The 10255-nt window shown below is 36.8% G+C and overlaps 2 protein-coding genes across 2 annotated transcripts in view; one reads left to right on the forward strand and one right to left on the reverse strand.

Moving 5' to 3' along the window:
• Window positions 1-5663, reverse strand: part of adra1ab (adrenoceptor alpha 1Ab) — a 14453-nt gene extending 8790 nt beyond the window's left edge. The window contains exons 1-3 of the mRNA XM_008424673.2: window positions 5473-5663; window positions 5029-5083; window positions 2938-3039 (exon numbers count right to left, since the gene is read on the reverse strand). The gene's annotated coding sequence lies outside the window, so the exon portion shown is untranslated. The remainder of the gene's footprint in view (window positions 1-2937; window positions 3040-5028; window positions 5084-5472) is intronic.
• LOC103473976 (transmembrane protein 230-like) overlaps window positions 1-10255 on the forward strand; it is a 66236-nt gene that overhangs the window by 13451 nt on the left and 42530 nt on the right. The gene's annotated exons all lie outside the window — the stretch shown is intronic.

Below are 10255 nucleotides of genomic sequence, written 5' to 3' on the forward strand. Positions count from 1 at the left end.
TTTTGAAGCTCAGAAATTTGGTTCTTTTGTATAAAATTTCTCAGATTAATCTTTTTTTTTTTTTGTCAAATTTTGACTTTTGAAGCTCAGAAATTTTCAAAAGAAAAATTCTATACAATTTCAGAGATCAATCTTAACATTTCTGAGCTCCTCTTCAGATTTTGACTTTTCCAGCTCAGACATTTTTGTTCTTTTCTATAAAATTTCTGAGATTAATCTAGAAAATATCTGAGTTTTTCAAGCCGATTTGCTTTACTTTCCCGGCTCCGATCCACTGATCTACTCCTAGTTTCCCAGTTTTTTTAATTCTTTCACATTAAAGTTAAAAGTTGTTTTTGGACCAAAATACCTCCTGGTTAATATTATCTGAACTGTAGGTTCAGTTGAGTTGACCATATTGAAGCTCTGAACTACCGCTCAGCATCGTCACTTTGAATTAAAATAAGATGTAAACACAAAGACACCAGAGTGGAAATGTTGATCTCCAGGGAGCAATAGCAAAATCATTTGCAGCATTATGAGAAACCCAACCAAGCATGCAGCGTGGCGATAAATGAAAGCCATATAATTATGTTTCTAAGGGCAAACAGTCCACCAAGCGCCAGCGACAGCTCTGCTGAAGGTCTGTCTGTGTGTGTGTGTGTGTTGGGCTTTATGTCATTCGTCGGATGACAGGCGGAGAATTGAACCGTGAGGTGGGCGCTACACAAGCTCCCTGCGAGCGCTTCAGGTGCCGATAGTCTCACTCCGTACCTTTCAGAGTGAGAAATGTCACCTACAGAGATAAGCTGCAGCAGAATGAAAAAGCATTTTGAAAAAAGTCATTGTCGCACGTTTGCGCAGAATCAAAGACTTGTTGTGCTGCACGTCCTGTTGTGAGGCGGAACCTCACACTCGCTATCACTGGATGCTGCGATTTCATGAGCCTGAGGCGGAGCAGAAATGAAAGAGGCGAACTGCTTGGAATGAACTGTGACTCTGAATACAGTTGTAATGAGATTTCTTAGTRTGAGGAGGCAGTGCTGTAAAACAACAGGTTATGCTCCATGCAACACATGTGGGTGCTGCTCTACAGGGGCGCCAAATAATGGTGGAGAGATTTTTTATAGTGGCAACCTGTTTAGCGGGTGTAAGTAAAGTATTAAGGCTGTTGTAGATAAAAGTAGGTTTCTGCCATAAACCTTCTTTTAGGTTTATGGCAGAAAACCTAAAAGTTTTCTGCCAAAATTTAAAAACTGACATTTTTAAATTTTACTGGACTAGTTTTTTGGTTAAAACCTGGACATTTCTGAGTTTGAAAAACTGAAAATTGAGAAAGAACTCAGAGACCTTGAGATTAAAAGTAATCTGGAAATTTTCTGAGTTACAAAAACTTGAATATTTATAAGAAAAAAATCAACTGGAACCAGTGGGATTAATTTAAAAAATGTTTTAGAAAAAAATTAGGAAATTTCTGAAAATTTTCAGCATTCAAATTTTTCACTTTTCGAGCTCAGAAATTAAATTTTGTCTACAAAAATTTATTTTTGTACTAAAATAAAGATTAGTCTGAGTTTTTTAGAACGTATTTCTTTCCAAACTCAGAAGTTTCCAAATTTGTATTTTTTCTTTGCCATCTAATGTATGTTGTTGAGGTGCTGCGCTAAGGTGGACACCAAAACAATGGTGTAAATATTATTTCTCGTCAGCATTTCCTCTATTAAGCAGCTGTTTGTGTGTGTAAATGATGTGATTCATAAGAGAGGAACCTCAGAAAGTACAAAGTTGCTCCCCTGTGTGTAGTTTTCTGTTCTCCGTCTGAGTGTGGGAGTGTCGGTGTGTTAGAGGGAAATGAGGGTCAACCAGGAAATAAATGAGCGCTGGGCAGAGGAAAAGCAGCATCAGTGATGCTTCACTCCTCTGCAGCAATATGCTGTTTGCTCTCTGGTTTGGAGGCGATTCATGGGCGGCGCAGTAAGTCAGCGGCAGGCGACATGTTTATGTTGGGAGGTCGCCTGGGTGACAATCGGCAGATTTTACTTGCATGGGCTTTGATAAATAGACCTGTTGTTGCAGCCACATATTTAAAACCCCATAACATTACGACCACTGGCAGGTGAAGCCATTGATGCTGCTGCTGCTGTTGCAGGGTGATAATTTGGTTCACAACTGAATGTTTCTGCAGAGTATTCACCTCCTTACAAAATATCGGTTCATATCAACAAGACAGTATTTTAAAATTTTATTCAGGCTTAAAAATGACACTTTTCTAGCTGGAGTTGTTTAATAATTTCTAGAAAAGTTTTGACTTTTCAAGCTCATAAATTTCCAAATTGTTTTGTAGAATTCTTTTCTAGAGCAGGCAAAATTTGTAGAGTTGTTTTCTAGAAAAAAAAATCACTTTTCAAGCTCGGAATTTCAAAATTTTCTAGAAATTTTATTTAGATTAATTTCAAATTTTCTGTGTTCTTTTCTAGAAAATGTTTTGACTTTTCAAGGTAAGAAATTGCGACTTTTTTTTCTATAATTTCTTTTAGATCAATTGCAAAATTTCCGCAAATTTGGCTGGATCGTCACTGATACGTTAGGTCTAGAAGGGTTTAAATTGTATGACATTTAAGATAAAAGAGCCAAAAAAACAGAATCTGAGAAAAACAGGTGAGAATGGCTGCCATCTTTTCAAGTTAATGGGACGAGTTTCTCTTCCTCCTTCCTGCATTTGCTATCTGCTTTGTGAATCTGGTGCAGAAATGAATCAATTAGCATGAGCAATGGAGCTGCACAACATTGAGGAGATAACACGGCTTCATTAATTCCCGGTTCAGCACGGCGGCTGGTCGTGATGCAGCCAAACTCTCCAGTTCATGTTTCATTCATGTACAGTGAGATTGTTGCAGGGCAGCAGGCGGAGAGCAGCACACAGATGAAATGATGATGGGTTATAATGTGTGAAATGACCTTTTCAGGCTGGTCATCGCCTCCATGCCCTCCCAACCTTCATCGCTTCACTGGAAGCAGCATCACACCGCCTTCCTCTTCATTCTTTCTCTTCAATTTGTGCTGCAAAAACACGACAATAATGGAGATGTTACAATGATGCCTCCCAAGAAAACGGCATTTTCTCTGCTGGTAGCTGAAACTGAACACCTGCTCTCGTCCTCCAGAGATAAGATTTGATCAAAAGCCAGCAGCCAGCGGTATAATTTACATGTGAAATGTAAAGGCGGCTCAGCTCTCGTTGCTGCATTCGAGGATGTAATGGACTAAAGCTTCGTCCTTGATGCTTGGGAACCATCATGGAGAAAACGCCGTTCGGTTTGAAACAGGCAGGGCATCAGCGGGGCTGTTAGTCGGACTAATGTGGCTTGAAAAAAACGAGGGAGCGTCGTTATCACACATGGTGTGGATGTACTGTAAGGCGGCCATGTTTTTTAAAGGTTTTCTGAGACACTTTCCTCTAAACGCCATAGAAGTATTCATGTTTTGTTAATTTACAATTACTAATATTTCCTGGTCTGTCGCTTTAATTCTTTCATGAATGTTTGAGAATTTTTTTAATCTCCATGGCAACCACTCAGCTGAACAAAACGCCTGGGTGGTCCTAGCTCCGCCTTCGAGGTGCAGCTCCTCCTCAGAGCTCCTTCAGACTAGTCAACAGCAATTAGCAAACCACTGGTGCTTTCTGCTTCAGCAGGAATATTTTTCTGGGAGATTATCCTCTAAATGTTGCCCGGGGTCTGGTAGAAGTATTCATATTTTGTTAAATTCGTAACAGAAAATTTATTTATTTTTTATCCCATCGCACATTTTAGGTGATAATTGAACAGAGCTGTATAAAATGTTGGGATCTCATGATAAAGACCTAACACGGCTTTAGATGTCTCCACAACTTCAATCCTGATTTTCTTCGTCAATGTACAAGACTCCAACAAGGAAGGAGGTTAATTCAGATAAAAATAGACACGTTAGTGGGACTTCAGCCACTATTTTAATATATTTTAATGGGTTTCAGAGCATACTTGAAAGGTTGAGGGAACAAGTTGCTTTGTCTTCAAAGAAATAAAACTTCTGAAAGTTTGAAATGCATTTGTTTTAACCCGTTTAAAGCTGCAGTATGGAACTTTCATGAAAAATAAGCCTCAGTGATGTCAATAATGCCTGTGTACGCGCTGTTCAATGCTCTCTTTTATGCTGCGATGGCAGAGCATGTTTTCCTGCAAYGGTACGTTGTTTTTCCACCATTAATACATTTAGCAGCGCATACACAAGGTTTATTGGCAGCACTAAGACCGTCCTCCTGGCTCTGATTGGTTGTTTTTGGACAGAGGCGATGGATTTCCTCAGATTATATGTCTTATATCATACTGTCATGGCCAGAGGTACTCAAGTAAGAGTATCACTTCTTTAGCCTATTTTTACTCAAGTAAAAGTAAAAAAGTAGAGTAACTGTTCAAATATCAATAATTTAATATGTAAAAATTACATAATCTGTATAAAGTTAAGCGGAAATGTTGGTATTTTAAGGACAAAAATTACAATAATTTATATAATAAAAGAAAAATAAAATCAAGCAAAATAAATGTTTCCAAATCAGTTTTCTTTCCATAAAAAACTTATGAAACTTTAACAAAACCCGCAGGTGTGTGTCTGAATTTTGGGTTAAAACATGTTTGATTTTCATTCAGTGGGAAGAAAATCCAGAAATTTCACTCAAGTAAGAGTAGAAATACTCAATAAAAAAATGTCTAGTCAAGATCTGAGTAACTGAACAAATGATGTAACACTTAAAAACCACATCATCAGATGGACCAAAATGTAAAGTTAAGTGGATTATGTTTGTTTTTCATGCAGTTGGGAGAAAATCCAGAAATTTTACTCAAGTAAAAGCAAAAAGCACATAACCCCCTCCCCACAAAAACATTAGTCAAGCAAATATAAATGGAGTAAATGTAACTAGTTACTACCCAACTCTGGTCATGACTTAACAAATATGTAAAAGACAAACATATTTCTGTAAAACTTACACGCTGCAGCTCAATAAAAACTCACTTTAGATTCGTCGGCGCGTCTCCAAACTCTGTGATGCTAACAGTTGTTGAGTCGTCTGCAGAGCAAAAAGCACTGGAGTGATGAATTACATCAGAAGAAGTCCATTTCCTAAAACGTTGGCCATTCTCCTCAGGGATGAGTCACTGCTTGAAATTCATAATTCAATGCCTGAGCGACATCCGTGATCACGCTGCCCTGATGGGATGCATCTGCTGGAATCCACCGCTAAATTTAAATTAGCGTTTTGTTTTAGGGGTTTTATTTTCATTTCCGACTCCTAAATCAACCTACCTGTTGTATTTCTTTTAAAGGATTACATTTTCATAATGTTTAATCATTCCAAATTACAAGCACAATATTTATAAGCTGGAAGCTTCACTGCACTGATAGGTAGCTTAGTACAGGAAGGATGAAAAGAGAAAAACAGGAAAAAGAAAGTCCTACCTTTTTTCAATTTTTTTTGGGAGTGTGAGAGGAGAATTGAGCTAATTTTCTCTGAGGGCAGCCATTCGTCACCGAGGCAGCCAGAGAAAACCTGGAGAACGAAGTGGAGGAAGTCATTTCCTCCTTTCTGCAGTCGATCCTGCTGCCTCCTCTGATGGAAAATACAACCAGAGTGGACCTCCAACCTGATCCGCTGAGGCTCCGCCTCCCGCTCAGACGCTCTGAGGTGTGAGGGTCTGCCTGCGTCCTCACACACCAACAGCCAAACTACCTCCTCTGGAGCGCTGCATGTTTAATAACAACATTATGAGCTGGATCTGGTAATTACGGTTCCAATAATGAGGCTAATAGAGATAAAAAACAACAGGTTAGAAAATGTCTTGATTGATACTAAATTGTAGCAAAACATTACAACTACTTAAAAGTCTAAGTAAGCTCATAAAGTGCTTTACATCTCATTGGATTCTTATCTTTTTCCATAGTAACGACTTGTTTGTTTGAATAATTACATTGCTTCACTAACATCAGAGATAATCAAAAATATCTACACTGCTATAATTTGTTGCCTTTTTGTCATTAATCCTTTTTTTGGTTCATTCTTCTTTTGTATTGTTTCTACAATAAGGAAAATACAGCAAAGTTTAAGCTAATATCTGCACAAACTTTGCCAAGTTTTTACTAAGAAACTTGGTAAAAATGTGCAAGTTTTTATCATTCTATAGAGACCCGATGGTGCCAAAATTGGTGGTAGAAATAGAAATAATTTTTTTCCTAGAATAGCTAATGTGGCAAATATTTAATTCAAAAAATTTAAAATAATAACTTTCCCAACTTAGAGCGTGGATCTTGATGTTGATCCTGCCTCCATATCTCTGCGGGAGGGCAAAAAGCTGCTGGCTGACGATGACTAGCATTGATTTTAGCTGTTTAGTTGTCAATATAATTTGCTAAATCTTAAATAGATGATATATTCCAGGAAAAGCAATCCATTGCTTTGGTACTAAATATCAACACTATGACAACAAGCTCAGGAAACAGAATAGTGTGGTTGAAGGAAGTAGTTCAATTATGCTAGCTTGACTATGACAATCTGATATGTAGATGTGATGTGGAATTCTGTGTGTTTCGGTTCAGTTAAAAAGTTTATAAAAAGGTCAACCTCAACACAAACTCTGGCAGATCAATCAGTAGAGCAGGTGTTTAAATGAGCAGTTGATGGTGCTTAGCTAATCAACCTGCTGGTTGATTAGCTAAGCATTAGCTTAGCTAATAGCAGCTGTAGCTAATCTACCGCACCGATCACTTAATAATAATCAAAAAATTTAACACCAAGTCTAAAAACATAAAACCGTGACAGACCAAATGTTCTGTTCCCTTTTTTGTGGGAAATGTTTGAGTGTTTTTCGGTGTTGAATCCTGAAACATAAAGCGCCGTTGTTGTCTGTTGCTATGGCAACAAGTCTGCGTGCAGCTTAGCCGACGGAGAGTGAGAAAAACAGTGATTTTGAGTTATTTAATGGTTTTTCTACGTTATTTTCCTCTTTGCTGTGGCGCACTGCACTAAATCTATAATACCTACAACTCCAGGTTTCATTTAGGTAACAGAGTCGTTCTCCTGCGTCATGTAAATGAGAATAAAAATAAATCTAAATAAACAGACAAAGGAGAAAAAAGGAGGGGACTCTGTAGAAGAAATATTAGAGAATTAATCAATTTATGATAAAACATGAAAAAGATTATAATTATGACATGATGAAAGAAGTCTGTCAGTGAAATGCATCTTCTATAAAAAAAAGATGCTCAAAGAAATGTCCATTACTTTCTTTTTATTAGCTTCTTTTGTGTTGTTATGACTTTGTGATATTTAATATCAATAATCGTAAATACTGATAATCCTGGTAGTCACGTTTTGTCACATTTAGTCAGCAATATGAGCAACGTTGTGAAAAAAAATCTGATTTTAGCAAAACAAAAATCTGCTGTGTGAATGTTCTTTGCTTTACATTATTTCTCTGATTCAACTGTTTACACCAGAAATTGAGAATTTTTTGGATCATAAAACTATATTTATATAATTCACTACATCTATAAATCCTGCAATAAGTTGAGAATAGATGGTTCAGTATTTTCTCCATCTTTCAAAAAAGATAAATACATCTTTTGCGAGACGCTCTTCGCCTTTTAAACGTCGACGCCGACCTTGAAGCAGGATGACACATTTGCCTGGAAATCTGCGAAGCTGACAGTTTGTTTTGTGCATCGCTGCGTGGGTCGGCGGTTTAGGAGAAACTTGAATTCGCGTCTAAAGCTTTCGCCTCCGCGCTAATGTCAAGAATAAGAACCTGACCCTGGCGGCTGTGTTTCTATGAAAGCCTGGATCAAAAACATGGACTGAAAAGGAGAAATTCACAAATAAAGCAGGGGCTGCAGAAGCAAAGTTAAAGAATCCAGCAACTGAATTAGGTAAAAGGAAGAGAAGTGAACTTTACGTTGAAGCAAGAAGTATATGGTTTTAAATTTATAGGGGTGAGTGAAAAAGCGGATAGAGAAGGTAAAACAAAATAAACTAAACCCTTTTCTCATTTTACATCTTTTCTCAATGAGATGATTAAACTGAAGCCGAATCTAGATTAAATGAAATGTTTGCTGTATCATCTGTCGATTGTTTTCTCAGCACCTCCTGCTGGGTTTTATGGTCTCTGCCAGATGAACATTTAATGTGTGTCAACATTTATAATTATCTTTTATTTGGCAAGATCCACAAATGTTCAGGTACCAGTTTGCAGGTCCTGGTCTGTGAAAAACCTTCCTTCAATGCAGCCGTTTCCACCTACGTTTAAAACATTGAGATAATACGAATTAACTAATTCTGAGAGATAAAAATATCCATTTAGAGAGAGAGCGCCGTTTATATACAATGCGTAGTCAATCCGTCTGCAGAGGGCCATGTGGAAAAGCACCTGCAATTTCTGTTTCCATTTTGTTTCAATGTTTCTTTAAATGCATCACCAGATTGAGTTGGAATAAAAGTAGCACAACTTCAACATATTTTTGCTGAACCTATTTTTATAACATCATACAACATTAAGAGCAGAGAATAGCAGCTAGATGGGTAAATGTGTTGCAAAAGTAGCAATATTCCAACATATTTTTACACGAGTAAAAGTAAAACAGTATTTGGTAAAAAGTACTGAGAAACTGGTCAAATTATCAATCAATTAATACTTAAAAATTGCATCATCAGTCAGACCAAAATATAAAGCTTAGTGAAAATTTTGGTATTTTAAGAAACAACAATAATTCATACAAGTAAGAAAAAATAACAAAATCAGGCAAAAMATTTTTTTTTTCCAAATCACTTTCTTTCACWAAAAAAACTCATGAAACTAATAAAACCTGCATGTGTGTGTCTGGTGAGTTTTTGGTTAAAACATTTTTGTTTTTCTATCTGTTGGTAGAAAATCCCCAAATTTTKCTACAGTAAGAGCAGAAATGCTTCATAATAAAATTACTCAAGGTACAGTGTAGTAAAAATACTTCTAAATGTAATTTTTTCCCCAAAAGGTAAATGTAACCAACTCTAAGAACCCAACAAAACTAAAAGCCCAAACTCTCTCAAATATAATTCTGTACCCATATTTTAATATGATATTGTCCAAATATCTCAGACAATGGTGTGAAAAATACTTTAAAGCAATAATGATGGTTATTATTTAATACCTTAAAATGTTAAATATATTAGCTTCTGGTATTATTTACCAGTTAGCCCATGGTTGTTTGGTAAATCTGGCCTTTGCTCTTCATCGGTTCCTTYGCTGCCATTTGTTTGACTTTTCTGTGCGCTCTGTGGTTGGGACAGACAAATAATTAACAACCCGTTCCATTTATAAATCTACCATATAGCTCTGCTTTTTCCACTCAACCTTTAATTTTTTTAAGCTAATTCTCTAAAAAGTTGAGAATAAACCATGAAGTGCTTTTTATCAGCTGTSAACCTCTGCAGTTTTATAAAGTGCAGTTCACCTACATGAACCTCAGTGTTTTTATAGTTTTTGTCTAAATTATTCATATAAAAAATGGCACATCCCAGACCAGACGGGAATAAATAATAATAAATAGTTATTATTTGAAGCTAATAGCATCTGAAGTCTGATTTGTTCAGTAAGTTGTTGGTTTTTCTCAGACTTAATGTGGAATCCCATTAGGGGATTCCACATGGTTGTGTTCTTGGCCCACTTGTATTTTCTCTATGAACACGTTGCATTTTATTATTTACATCCAGAAATTTCGCTCAAAGGCGATTTTTTTTACTTATGGTGGAACAATTCTGCTTGCAAAACGAAACCCGGATACACATGTGTTATTAATTTAAAAGTAACAGAAAAACCGTTGGAAGAAAAACTCAAAATTACTCATATTCTTATTTTTTCTCACTCTGTCGGCTTTGCTACACACAAACCCCCTTTCCCATAGCAACTGACTGACAACAGCTCCACTAGGGCATCAGGATTCAACACCAAGAAACACGCAAACATTTCCTGCACAAAGAACATTCAGTCCTTTACAGTTACATTTTTTCAGGCTTGTTGTTTATCTTGCGATTATTAATAACTGATTGCTGTGGTGGATTAGCTAGTGCTGCTATTAGCTAAGCTAACACAGAGGTGATTGATTAGCTAATCTAAACACCGGATCTACTGACGATCTGTCAGATTTGATGTGTTTAGGTTGCTTTTTTCCTTCTGTTTCTTTCACTGAACCAAAACACAGAATTCCACAGCAC

The sequence above is a fragment of the Poecilia reticulata genome, linkage group LG12, assembly GCF_000633615.1.
Source record: "Poecilia reticulata strain Guanapo linkage group LG12, Guppy_female_1.0+MT, whole genome shotgun sequence".
NCBI lineage: Eukaryota > Metazoa > Chordata > Actinopteri > Cyprinodontiformes > Poeciliidae > Poecilia > Poecilia reticulata.